General features: G+C 38.7%; 1 protein-coding gene across 1 annotated transcript in view; it reads right to left on the minus strand.

Moving 5' to 3' along the window:
- The window catches only part of LOC124711595 (cytochrome P450 302a1, mitochondrial), a 214643-nt gene that overhangs the window by 15801 nt on the left and 186809 nt on the right, over positions 1 to 12033 (minus strand). The window lies entirely within an intron of this gene.

Below are 12033 nucleotides of genomic sequence, written 5' to 3' on the forward strand. Positions count from 1 at the left end.
TTTCGACTCTGTGAGTGCAGAACAGGGAATCAGTGACCATAAGGCCGTTGGAGCATCCCTGAGTATGGAAGTTAATAGGAATATAAAAAAAGGGAGGAAGGTTTATCTGTTTAGCAAGAGTAATAGAAGGCAGATTTCAGACTACCTAACAGATCAAAACGAAAATTTCTGTTCCGACACTGACAATGTTGAGTGTTATGGAAAAAGTTCAAGGCAATCGTAAAATGCGTTTTAGACAGGTACGTGCTGAGTAAAACTGTGAGGGACGGGAAAAACCCACCGTGGTTCAACAACAAAATTAGGAAACTACTGCGAAAGCAAAGAGAGCTTCACTCCAAGTTTAAACGCAACCAAAACGTCTCAGACAAACAGAAGCTAAATGATGTAAAAGTTAGCGTAAGGAGGGCTATGCATGAAGCGTTCAGTGAATTCGAAAGTAAAATTCTGTGTACCGACTTGACAGAAAATCCTAGGAAGTTCTGGTCTTACGTTAAATCAGTAAGTGACTCGAAACAGCTTATCCAGACACTCCGGGATGATGATGGCATTGAAACAGAGGATGACACACGTAAAGCTGAAATACTAAACACCTTTTTCCAAAGCTGTTTCACAGAGGAAAACCGCACTGCAGTTCCTTCTATAAATCCTCGCACAAACGAAAAAATGGCTGACATAGAAATAAGTGTCCAAGGAATAGAAAAGCAACTGGCATCACTCAACAGAGGAAAGTCCACTGGACCTGATGGGATACCAATTCGATTCTACACAGAGTACACGAAAGAACTTGCCCCCCCTTCTAACAGCCATGTACCGCAAGTCTCTAGAGGAACGGAGGGTTCCAAATGATTGGAAAAGAGCATAGGTAGTCCCAGTCTTCAAGAAGGGTCGTCGAACAGATACGCAAAACTATAGACCTATATCTCTGACGTTGATCTGTTGTAGAATTTTAGAACATGTTTTTTGCTCGAGTATCATGTCGTTTTTGGAAACCCAGAATCTACTATGTAGGAATCAACATGGATTCCGGAAACAGCGATCGTGTGAGACCCAACTCGCTTTATTTGTTCATGAGACCCAGAAAATATTAGATACAGGCTCCCAGATAGATGCTATTTTTCTTGACTTCCGGAAGGCGTTCAATACAGTTCCACACAGTCGCCTCATAAACAAAGTAAGAGCCTACGGAATATCAGACCAGCTGTGTGGCTGGATTGAAGAGTTTTTAGCAAACAGAGCACAGCATGTTGTTATCAATGGAGAGACGTCTACAGACGTTAAGGTAACCTCTGGCGTGCCACAGGGGAGTGTTATGGGACCATTGCTTTTCACAATATATATAAATGACCTAGTAGATAGTGTCGGAAGTTCCATGCGGCTTTTCGTGGATGATGCTGTAGTATACAGAGAAGTTGCAGCATTAGAGAATTGTAGCAAAATGCAGGAAGATCTGCAGTGGATAGGCACTTGGTGCAGGGAGTGGCAACTGACCCTTAACATATATAAATGTAATGTATTGCGAATACATAGAAAGAAGGATCCTTTATTGTATGATTATATGATAGCAGAACAAATACTGGTAGCAGTTACTTCTGTAAAATATCTGGGAGTATGCGTGCAGAACGATTTGAAGTGGAATGATCACATAAAATTAATTGTTGGTGTGGCTGGTACCAGGTTGAGATTCATTGGGAGAGTCCTTAGAAAATGTAGTCCATCAACAAAGGAGGTGGCTTACAAAACACTAGTTCGACCTATACTCGAGTATTGCTCATCAGTGTGGGATCCGTACCAGATTGTGTTGACGGAGGAGATAGAGAAGATCCAAAGAAGAGCGGCGCGTTTCGTCACAGGGTTATTTGGTAACCGTGATAGCATTACGGAGATGGTTAGCAAACTCAAGCGGCAGACTCTGCAAGAGAGGCGCTCTGCATCGCAGTGTAGCCTGCTCGCCAGGTTTCGAGAGGTTGCTTTTCTGGATGAGGTATCGAATATATTGCTTCCCCTACTTATACCTCCCGAGGAGATCACGAATGTAAAATTAGAGAGATTCGAGCGCGCACGGAGGCTTTCAGACGGTCGTTCTTCCCGCGAACCATACGCGACTGGAACAGAAAAAGGGAGGTAATGACAGTGGCACATAAAGTGCCCTCCGCCACACACCGTTGGGTGGCTTGCGGAGTATAAATGTAGATGTAGATGTAGATGTAGACCCAAAACACAGTCATGAACCATTCCTCCAGAAGCCTCAGCCCTACATAAATATCGGTTCTGTCCTAAGGCCGCACCTGTTGCCACACTCCCAAATTCTATCATGCAGGACTCATTAAAGACCTTCTCTCCTTCTCCTGGTCCCTACACTGGAAACACGTTTTTGCCACCAAATCTACCAATCAGATTCAACCAAACCCATATTGAACCCTGCCTAACTCAGTTCACTCCTCCATCCACCTTTGATCCACCCCACTACCCCCAAATCACCCTCTGTTAACTTCCCAGAATTTCATAGCCTTGAAGCTTGCCTCACCATTATTCCCCAGATCCCTCAACATACAAACTAACTCTACACCTATAGAAAGAACCACAGTCCATCATCTAAAAATTGATCCTGACCTTATAATCCTACTTTTCTACTTGCGGACAAAGGCTCCACCCATGTTGTTTTGAACCACAAGGGTTACCTGGCAGAAGAACTCCACCAGCTGTCAGATTCATCCACCCACAAACCATGCCACAATGACCCCATTCCAGAAATCCAGCAGGATCTCCATTCTCTGCTCAAATCCTTAGGCCCATCCCAGAACCTCTCCCCGGAGTTCATCTCTCTGCTGACATGTACCACTCTCTGCACTCCTACCTTCTACATGCTTCCTAAAGTCCATAAACCCAACCACCCAGGATACCCATTGTGGCCAGTTACTCTGCTCTCATAAACCTACACCTTTGACCTATTACCCAGAACCTACCCTCCTATATAAAAGATACCAACTATTTCCTTCGCCGATTCTCCACAGTTCCTGTCTCTGTACCACACAGTGCCCTGCTTATCACTACTGATGCCACCTCCCTTTACACTAACATCCCTAATACCCATGGCCTTACTGCTATTGAACACTACCTTTCCCAATGCCTGGCAGATTCTAAACCAACACCCTCCTTCCTAGTCACCATGACCAACTATACCCTCTCCCGGTTACTTCTCCTTTGAAGGCATTACCTACAAACAAATCCAGAGTATCCTGTGCCAGTCTATTCATGGGTCGTCTAGAGGAATCCTTCCTAAACACCCAGAATCCTAAACCCCTCACCTGGTTCAGATTCACTGATGACTGCGATCGGATTGAAGGTGAGGATACCCTATCCACATTCCTCCAGAACCTCAACAACTTCTCCCCCACTTGCTTCACCCAGTCCTACTCCACCCAACAAGCCACCTTCCTAGAGTTGACCTCCATCTCAAAGATGGCTACATAAGTATCCCCGTTCATATCAGACCTACTAACCATCAGCAATACCTCCACTTCGACAGCTGCCACTCATTCCATACCAAGAAGTCCATTCTGTATAGCATAGCCACCCATGGTCACCAGATCTGCAGTGACAAGCAGTCCCTCTCTAAATATACCGAGGTCTGTTGTGAAATCAGAGTTGGGGGTCAATGTTGAAAGTCATGGAAATTTCTCAAATTAGGTTTCAGGGTGATATCATTGTAAATCATGTTCAAATGTCAAACTGCTTCAATGATTTCTTAGCCAATATATCAAAATCGGACATAGACATGACAGCCCGTCAGGACAATATTATTTTCAGGCATAAATATGACATACAAAACATTTGTTTTAAGAAATTCAGAAAAATCACTCAGAAAGATGTGGAAGACATAATATTATCACTAAAAAACAAAACTTCAGCTGAATGGGATGGAATACCTTCGATGGTCATAAAGACAGTACACCATATTATTTCATACCAACTGACTATTATTGTAAACCAGTCCTTTGAACATGGGTCTTTCCCAGATGTCCTAAAATGTGCAGAGATTAAGCCATTATTTAAAGAGGGATTACCAGAATGTATGGGAAACTACCAGCCTATCCCTCTCCTTCCTGTTTTTTCTAAAGTATTTGAAATACTTGTGGCAAAACAACTAGAAAATTTCATTACAGTAAATGACATTATTTGTAAAAATCAGTTTGGTTTTCAAAGAAGAAAAAGCACCATAAATGCCATCAGAGAATTTACAGGAAAAATAATCACATCACTAGATCAGGGTACAAAAGTCTCAGGAATATTCTGTGAATCTAATGAAAGGCTTTGACTCAGTGAACCACTCATTACAACTTCACATACTGAAGAGCTAAGGGATTGAGGATACTGCATTAGAGTGGTTCAACTCTTATCTGCAAAAAAGCAAGCAAAGATTTATTTTAACATCAAATGGAAAACAATTTCCCAAGGAGTTCCACAGGGTTCAATACTGGGCCCTTACCTGTTCTTGTTGTATATAAATGATTTACCATTAAATGTTGATGCTCATTCAGTCTTGTTCACAGATGGCACCTCAGTCCTGATAGAAAATGATACAATAGAAAAGATTACAGATAGTATAGAAAATGTTCTGGGGAAACTGGAATCCTGGGTCCATAAAAATGGACTAAATCTCAATGTCACTAAGACCCAGATAATGCAATTTGTTTCTAAATTGGCAGCAATATGTCCTGTACAAATAGCCCATAATAATCAGTTGATGACAGAAGTCAACCATGTGAAATTCTTGGGCCTAAACTTTGATAAAAGTTTAAACTGGAAGACACATATAGACCACCCGGCAAATGAATTAAATTCCCTAGCTTTTGCAATGTTTATTTTATCTGGTGCCACTCATATGGACACAAGAAAAACAGTCTACCACAGTTATTTTGAATCTGTTATTCAGTATGTGATAATTTACTGCAGAAACTCTAGAAGCAGTACAAGGCTATTAATTCTTCAGAAGAAAATCATTAGAAACATGTGTGCTGCCCACAAAAATAATTCGTGTCACCCATTGTTCAAGAAATTAAAAATACTAACAATTACTTCATTGTACATTTTTGAAATTTTGATTTTTGTATATAATAATCAACACAATCTTGAAAAGTTACGTTTTTAGCATAACTATGGTACTCATCACAAGGAAAACCTCAAATTTCCTTCGGATCACTTAAAACTTTATGCTCAGACACCACTAGACATGGGGCTAAAAATATATAACAAATTAAAAGGAAGAAACATATTAACAATGGACCTTGGTTCACTGAAAAGTTTACTCCAAAATATTTTAATAGAGAAATGTTACTACACCACTGAGGAATTCATGGAAGACAGCCTGACACTTTGAACAATAAAAATCTACAGCTAATATTACAGTGTTGTCTGTGTACAACAAAGGAAATTGGTGAACTGGTAATTTATAGTAAATATTGTAGTGTTGTATTTATTGGCATTATTCTTAAAATAGTGTAAAAAGAATTTCTGTAAATCATTACACAATATATTTTTGCTAAACTCGAGGGGATCCCTGTACAATAGATCATATGATCGGCACAATATATGTAATGAGACTAATAAATCACATTTCACATGTTTTAATATTGTGTCCCCAGCCTGTCGCAGTGCCCCCTCCCCTCCACCTCAGGGGAAAAAAAAGAAAAATATCTGTGACACTCTCTCCCCTAATTCACTAAATTCACTATACTACAAAATCAGCTGTCTTATTTCAATGTTTTTGATGTCCTCCATCAATCCCCTCAGGTAATGATCACACAGTGCTCAGCAATATTCCAGAAGAAGTTGAACAACCATAGTGCTGGCAATCACATTAGTAGACTTCTAGGGTCTTCTAAGGATTGGTCAATACATTTGTTTCACCTTTGCAACGTGATGTTTTCCAGTTACGTTGTTTATGTCTGTAATTCCTAGGTCTTTCATTACATCTATAACCCAAAAATTTGTGTTACCTGTCAATTTCTCAAAGTTTGATGAAATCTTCTTAGTAATCATGTGGAGAACCTCACACACTTTATTGTTTAGGGTCAATTCTCACCCTTTGCACTGTGAAGATAAATTTTCAACATCATTTGCCACTCACTTTGCTCTTGTGAGGAGTCTACTATATGGTAGCATTACCTGCCACAAATCTAGGAGACATGTTCTGATTGCTAAATAGTTTGCATACATTATAAATAGCAGAAGGTCTATATCACTTTACTTGCAGAACCACACTCATTATTTCCATTTCACTAGGTGGCATCCTATCAGTTACTGATTTGATTGATTTGATTTATTTCATGTATCTTAGGTCCAACTGTGTTGGGTTCACAAGGACATGGAACGAGTCAGTTTTTACAAATACAATATGATAATCTTATAGCATATACAGACATTTGAGCACATAATTATATAAAAATTTATACAGTGAAATCTTTGAGCAGCAATACAGTAAAAAGAAAATACATTAAAGCACTAAACAAAACTGATACAGAGCACACACAGAGACAGAGTTCAAGTTCAACAACATTCTTAGTGGCATTATGTCAACATGTATTATATAATATTAAAATTTTACAATTTATTTAGTTAAAAATTCATCTAGACAGTAAAAAGCTTTTTCTAGCAGAAATATTTTTAGTGCTTTCTTAAACTTACTCTTGTTATGAATCTCTCTCTTTATTTCAGAAGGAAGAGCATTGAAGAGTTTTGTTCCACTGTAGTGGACACCCTTATGCGCCAAGCTCAAAGTTCTATGCTCGTTGTGTATGTCATTCTTCCTCCGTGTGTTATGCTCATGGTAATTACTGTTTGGTTGAAATATCTCTATATTTTTACACACATAACACATGAGAGAAAAAATATATTGGCATGTAATTGTGTATATTTTATTTTTTCGAAAGCTGTTTCTACACGAGTCTCTTGGGCTCAATCCACATATAATTCTTAAAGCTCGCTTCTGTGCAATGAACACTTTCCTTGCTAACGGCTGGTTGCCCCAAAAAATGCCGTATTCCATGAGTGAGTGAAAATAGCCATAGTATGACACTTTTACAGTGTTAGGTTCAACACATGTAGTGACAACCCGTAAAGCATATATAGCAGAGCTGAGCCTCTTACAGAGATCTAAAATATGTGAAGACCAGTTCATTTTCTTGACAGTATGCACTCCAAAAAATTTTGTTGTTTCCATTCTTTCACTTACCCCTCTCTCTCTTTCTGTTTCTGTACAAAACTGAATAAAGCTGGTCTTACTGGAATTTAATGAGAGACCATTTTCCTTGGACTGCGAACTGTGATCCTTCAGGCAGGAAATTATGAATTCAGTTGCACAACTGAGACAATAGTTCATATGAAATCAGTGAGATTAGAAGCCACTTATGAGAAATAATATCAATTTGAGAGCCCCTATACGCAGTACACCATCCGAATAAAGTGCCAGCTGTGTCTCACAAGAGTGATGCTTTCCAAATCCATGTTTGTTTCATGTCAATATGTAATATATCTCATGATATTTCATAACATTGGAACAAAGTATTTGTTCACACATCCTGCTACATGTCTAAGTCAATGAAATGGATCTGTAACTCAGTGGATTATGTTTATTTTCTGTTGTATGTACTTCAGTGGTCTGTGCAACTTTCCCTTCTTCTCTCTCATCATAAATACTAGAATACTCGTCATGATGTGGTAGGAAAAGCAATTAAGCTGTTGCATCATTGATACACAAGATGCACTTGTAAACTGTTAGACCACTCAAGAAAGACACTGCCGGTAGAATCATAATCCTCCTGCTACAAGTATGATAGGTTCATGATAACACAGTGGAACATGTCTGGTGACACTGTGATAGTTTTGATGGTGCCTTGAATGATACAATTATCTCGCAAGATTCACCTGATATATTTGTGGTATACCAATCAAATATTCTGAATGAATTTCATTTTGGTGTGTCATTGATTTATCAGACATAAGTTTACAGAAAGCAGAGATTACTTTCACACAACAACTATGACTAATATCATTGACTTCATAATGAATTATCTGTATCAGCCATCACAATCACAAGGAGGGGGCAATAAATGCTGCAGTTGGTCACTTACTCCACAAAAATGTCCATGCCCTGTGAAGAGTAAGAGGTAGTAGCTCTCAGTTCCAAACTGGTGTGAAAGTAAGATTCTACCTCCTCTGTGACCGAGCTGTGAACAGCTCCGTTCAGTAATCAGTAGATCTAGGGGTAAGAAACATGCAATATAGCAGAACTGCTACTCAAAATATACAAATCAATTAATGAAATCCTATCACTTAATACTCTGTTAAATGTGTTTCGTTTAGCAACTACTCTCACAGCCACATCGTTATATTTACATTGTAGTCTGGTAGAGCTACTTCAGTATGAGAAAAGACTTCAAGTTTAATTAAGATAGCCATTCGTTGTATGGTACTATGATGAGACACAAGTTGTATTAGTGTAGTGCATGTTTATAGCATTTCCTGTTATGTTATTGAACAAAATAGACACAAATATTAGAGAAATGGTCCACCTCATTATCAAAAACCATCTGAGATGCACAGTGTGGGTAGCGACTTGCTGATCCTGAGATGAGCCACATTTAAAGCACAATCACCAAAACAAAAAACACAAGAAAACAAAAACTAGCTTTCTTGATGGTTGATCAATAAGGGGCAAAAAGGTAAAAACATGTGGGTGCCAGCTTAGAAGATGTGTAGCAGGCATCTGCACCAACGAGGCTGTTACTCTGCAACTTCAAGGCATCTCATTTGTTGGAAACAAATGGTGCAGTTCTAAATGTATTGTCATTTATTTCCCCATTTGGACATTCTGCCTTGTAAACTGAAACTGGTGAACACTTCGATACTTTAGGTTCTTTTATGCCTAGTCAAGTCTCAGTCAGTCATGCAAGTTTTCTTTAGTTATCAGTGGATTCAAATACAGTTCACAAACAAAAACTCATGTTGTTATTTAATGGATGTGATAAGACTTCTGCAGTGTCACTTATTGTAATGAAGTTTAATTTAATCCTCGAGATGGCACACCTGTGTGTAAAGTGCACCAACCACAAATAACATAGTCGTGCACAGTTCCATTGTTGTTTTAAAACAGCAAGCCCTTCCCTATTCCTTCATTATTGTTTCAGTTAGCACAGTGAGAAGTTGTGTTGTCATAGGTTCATGTGAGCTACAGTAATTTAGAATAAAATGCAGGTGTGTCATCTTAGTGTACAAAGTACGCTACATGCCTGGTCATGTAAGTAATTTTTTCTTCACTTTTATTTTGCTCCTTTTTAGTCGAATTAAAAGATAACATGTAACAAGCGGGTATATTACTGTCCAGGGTGAGATCAAAGCTGACAGACAACAAGCCTGATTAGTTACTCAACAAGCATCCAGATTTCAGTTCTGTGCCAGACAACGAAAACAATCACAGCTCTGAAGAAGCAGAGGAATTTATCACTCGAAGAGACCATGATTCAGGGCCACTCTTCACTGGTGGTATTTTCATTTGGGGGGACAAAACATGTAAATGGATTAAAATATGTTCTGATGTGACTTCGAAAACAAAAAGATAGAATATTGTGACAATATTCCCTGGGCCTACACATATTGCCAGAGGGATCACAAGTGAAACAGAGGCTTTATGGACAATACTTAGCATGGAAATGATTGATGAAATTGTAAAATACATGAACATATACATTCAATCTAACAAAGAATGTGTACAATATTTCAGAAAAAGGGATGACAATGAAACTACAAGGTATGAAATAATGGCATTGTTGGGATTGCTGTATCTCATTGCTACCAGGAAAGCAAACCGCACAAATGTCATTGAACTGTGGACAGCACATGGTACTGGCATGGAGATTAAGAAAGTGTGATGAACTACAGAAGATTTCAGTTCCATTTACAATGTATTTGTTTTCATGACAAGAGTACAAGGCAAGAAAGAAGGGTGACTGATAAACTTGCTGCAATAAGGCAAATATTGGATGCCTTTGTGGTGAACTGAAAGAATACTTATAGTACAGAACTATTTGTGACAGTAGACAAGAAGTTGCAATCTTTCTGGGGATGCTGTCTTTTTTGTTCAGCACGTCCCGAACAAACCAGCAAAGTATGGGATAAAGATTTTTATTTAACGGATGCTGAAACATTCTTTACTAGTAATATTGAAGTATATTGTGGAAAACAACATAAAGGACCATACAATGTTTCTAATTCTCCCTGTGATATTGTACAAAGGCTAGTTACTCACACTGAAGGCTCAGGAAGAAACATTATAATGGGTAACTGGTACACTAGTTATTCCTTAGCCAACTCCCATTTGAAAAACCAACTAACATGCATCGGCACATTGAGAAAAAACAAATGCGAGATCCTACAAGATTTCTTACCTGGGAAATGTAGGGCTATTCACTCCTCTTTATTTGGTTTTCAGAATGATATGACGCTAGTCTCATATGTGCCAAAACAAAACAAGGCAGTTATATTACTTTCAACTAAGCATGATTTCAGGTACATCAGAGATAGTTTTGGGTGACAATATAACACAGGGAGAAGTCGACACAGTCGATCAACTGGGAGGTGGATATTCCGTTGCGCAAGTGACAAGAAGGTGGCCATTGGTTGTATTCTGTGCTCTAATGGACATAGTAGGAATCAATGCTCAAATAGTTTTTCATGTAAATGAGGCAAATCCAAAAAAGAAGTCAAGAATTTTCTTGAAAGATTTGGCACTGTCTCTTATGAAGCCTCAACTAGTGGAAAGAATTAATATTCCTTCACTTCCTGCCAACATTGCAACTTTCCTCATGAAATACAAAGATCAATGTGTTGAAAGAATTAAGGAGCCTACCACCAAGAAAAGAGGTTGATGTGTGACATGTGGATGAGCAGGAAATATATCTACTACCATAAGCTGTAACTCATGCCACAGTTTTGTTTCCAAATGGCATGTGAAAACAGTGCATACATGGGAGAAGTGTAAAGCATTTCCCAAAAATTCACAAGACAATTAACTGTGTAGATGGAAGAAACTTTGTGATAACTGATACTCCTTCATTATATACAGCCTTTGTCCTTTTATATTGCGATGAGAGTGTTTTTGTTCAGTATGTGCTTAAAAGTGTTGGAATAGATTGATATGTCAGCTGCGGCAACAGAATGATATGAAAGTTTCTTATTTGTTTGATCAAATAGTAAATTATCGATGTAATATAAGTTTCTTGTATTGTTGTTTAAATAAACTAAAATTAAACTGTGATTTAGCTCATACATGTTTCCCTTGGTATCATAATGACAGCTTTTGACTACATGTGTACAAAGTGTGCCATGACCCACTCATGTTACGAAAATCGGCACGGCTGCTAAAGGATTAAAAATGTTAAGGACTGTCTGATCTCTAATAACATGTTTTCTATTATTTGTTGTATAGTGGTATTAGTTTACATCTGGAATAACTGCCATGATGAGCAGTGTTCTCTGGTGGTCTCTTGTGGTAAACACTGAATAGTCAAACGACTGTACTGCAGCAGTATTAGAGGACCTGCAACACAGATATGCTACGTTGATGGCATAGTCAGATGCGGCCTACACAATGGAATTCAGGGGTGACCCATTTCTTGAGCTGCCAGGAGCATCATGAGAAGGAGTCGGCCTAACTACTTCAGAAAACTGATTGTCCTAACATGAGAAAACCTGAAATGCACTATTTCCACATTTGAAACATGCTTGTGAACATTAAACTATCAATCCAGTCCAATAGGCATCCTAACTATAAGTCAAACTGGACATACATCTACTGTACTATCGGTATCTTCCCTGCACTGCACCTAAAGCTGGAGTATGAAACAATATTCTCCACGAATAAGAGTAACCTCTTGAAGAGTACAAACAAGAATCCTGCAGACAGCTTCACTGGGCTCTGTAGCACATTCTTTGTATCCACTTGACTTAACTGTTGTGATGTAAAGAAGTATGGCATGC

The sequence above is a fragment of the Schistocerca piceifrons genome, chromosome 8 (assembly GCF_021461385.2).
Source record: "Schistocerca piceifrons isolate TAMUIC-IGC-003096 chromosome 8, iqSchPice1.1, whole genome shotgun sequence".
NCBI classification, from domain to species: Eukaryota; Metazoa; Arthropoda; class Insecta; order Orthoptera; family Acrididae; genus Schistocerca; species Schistocerca piceifrons.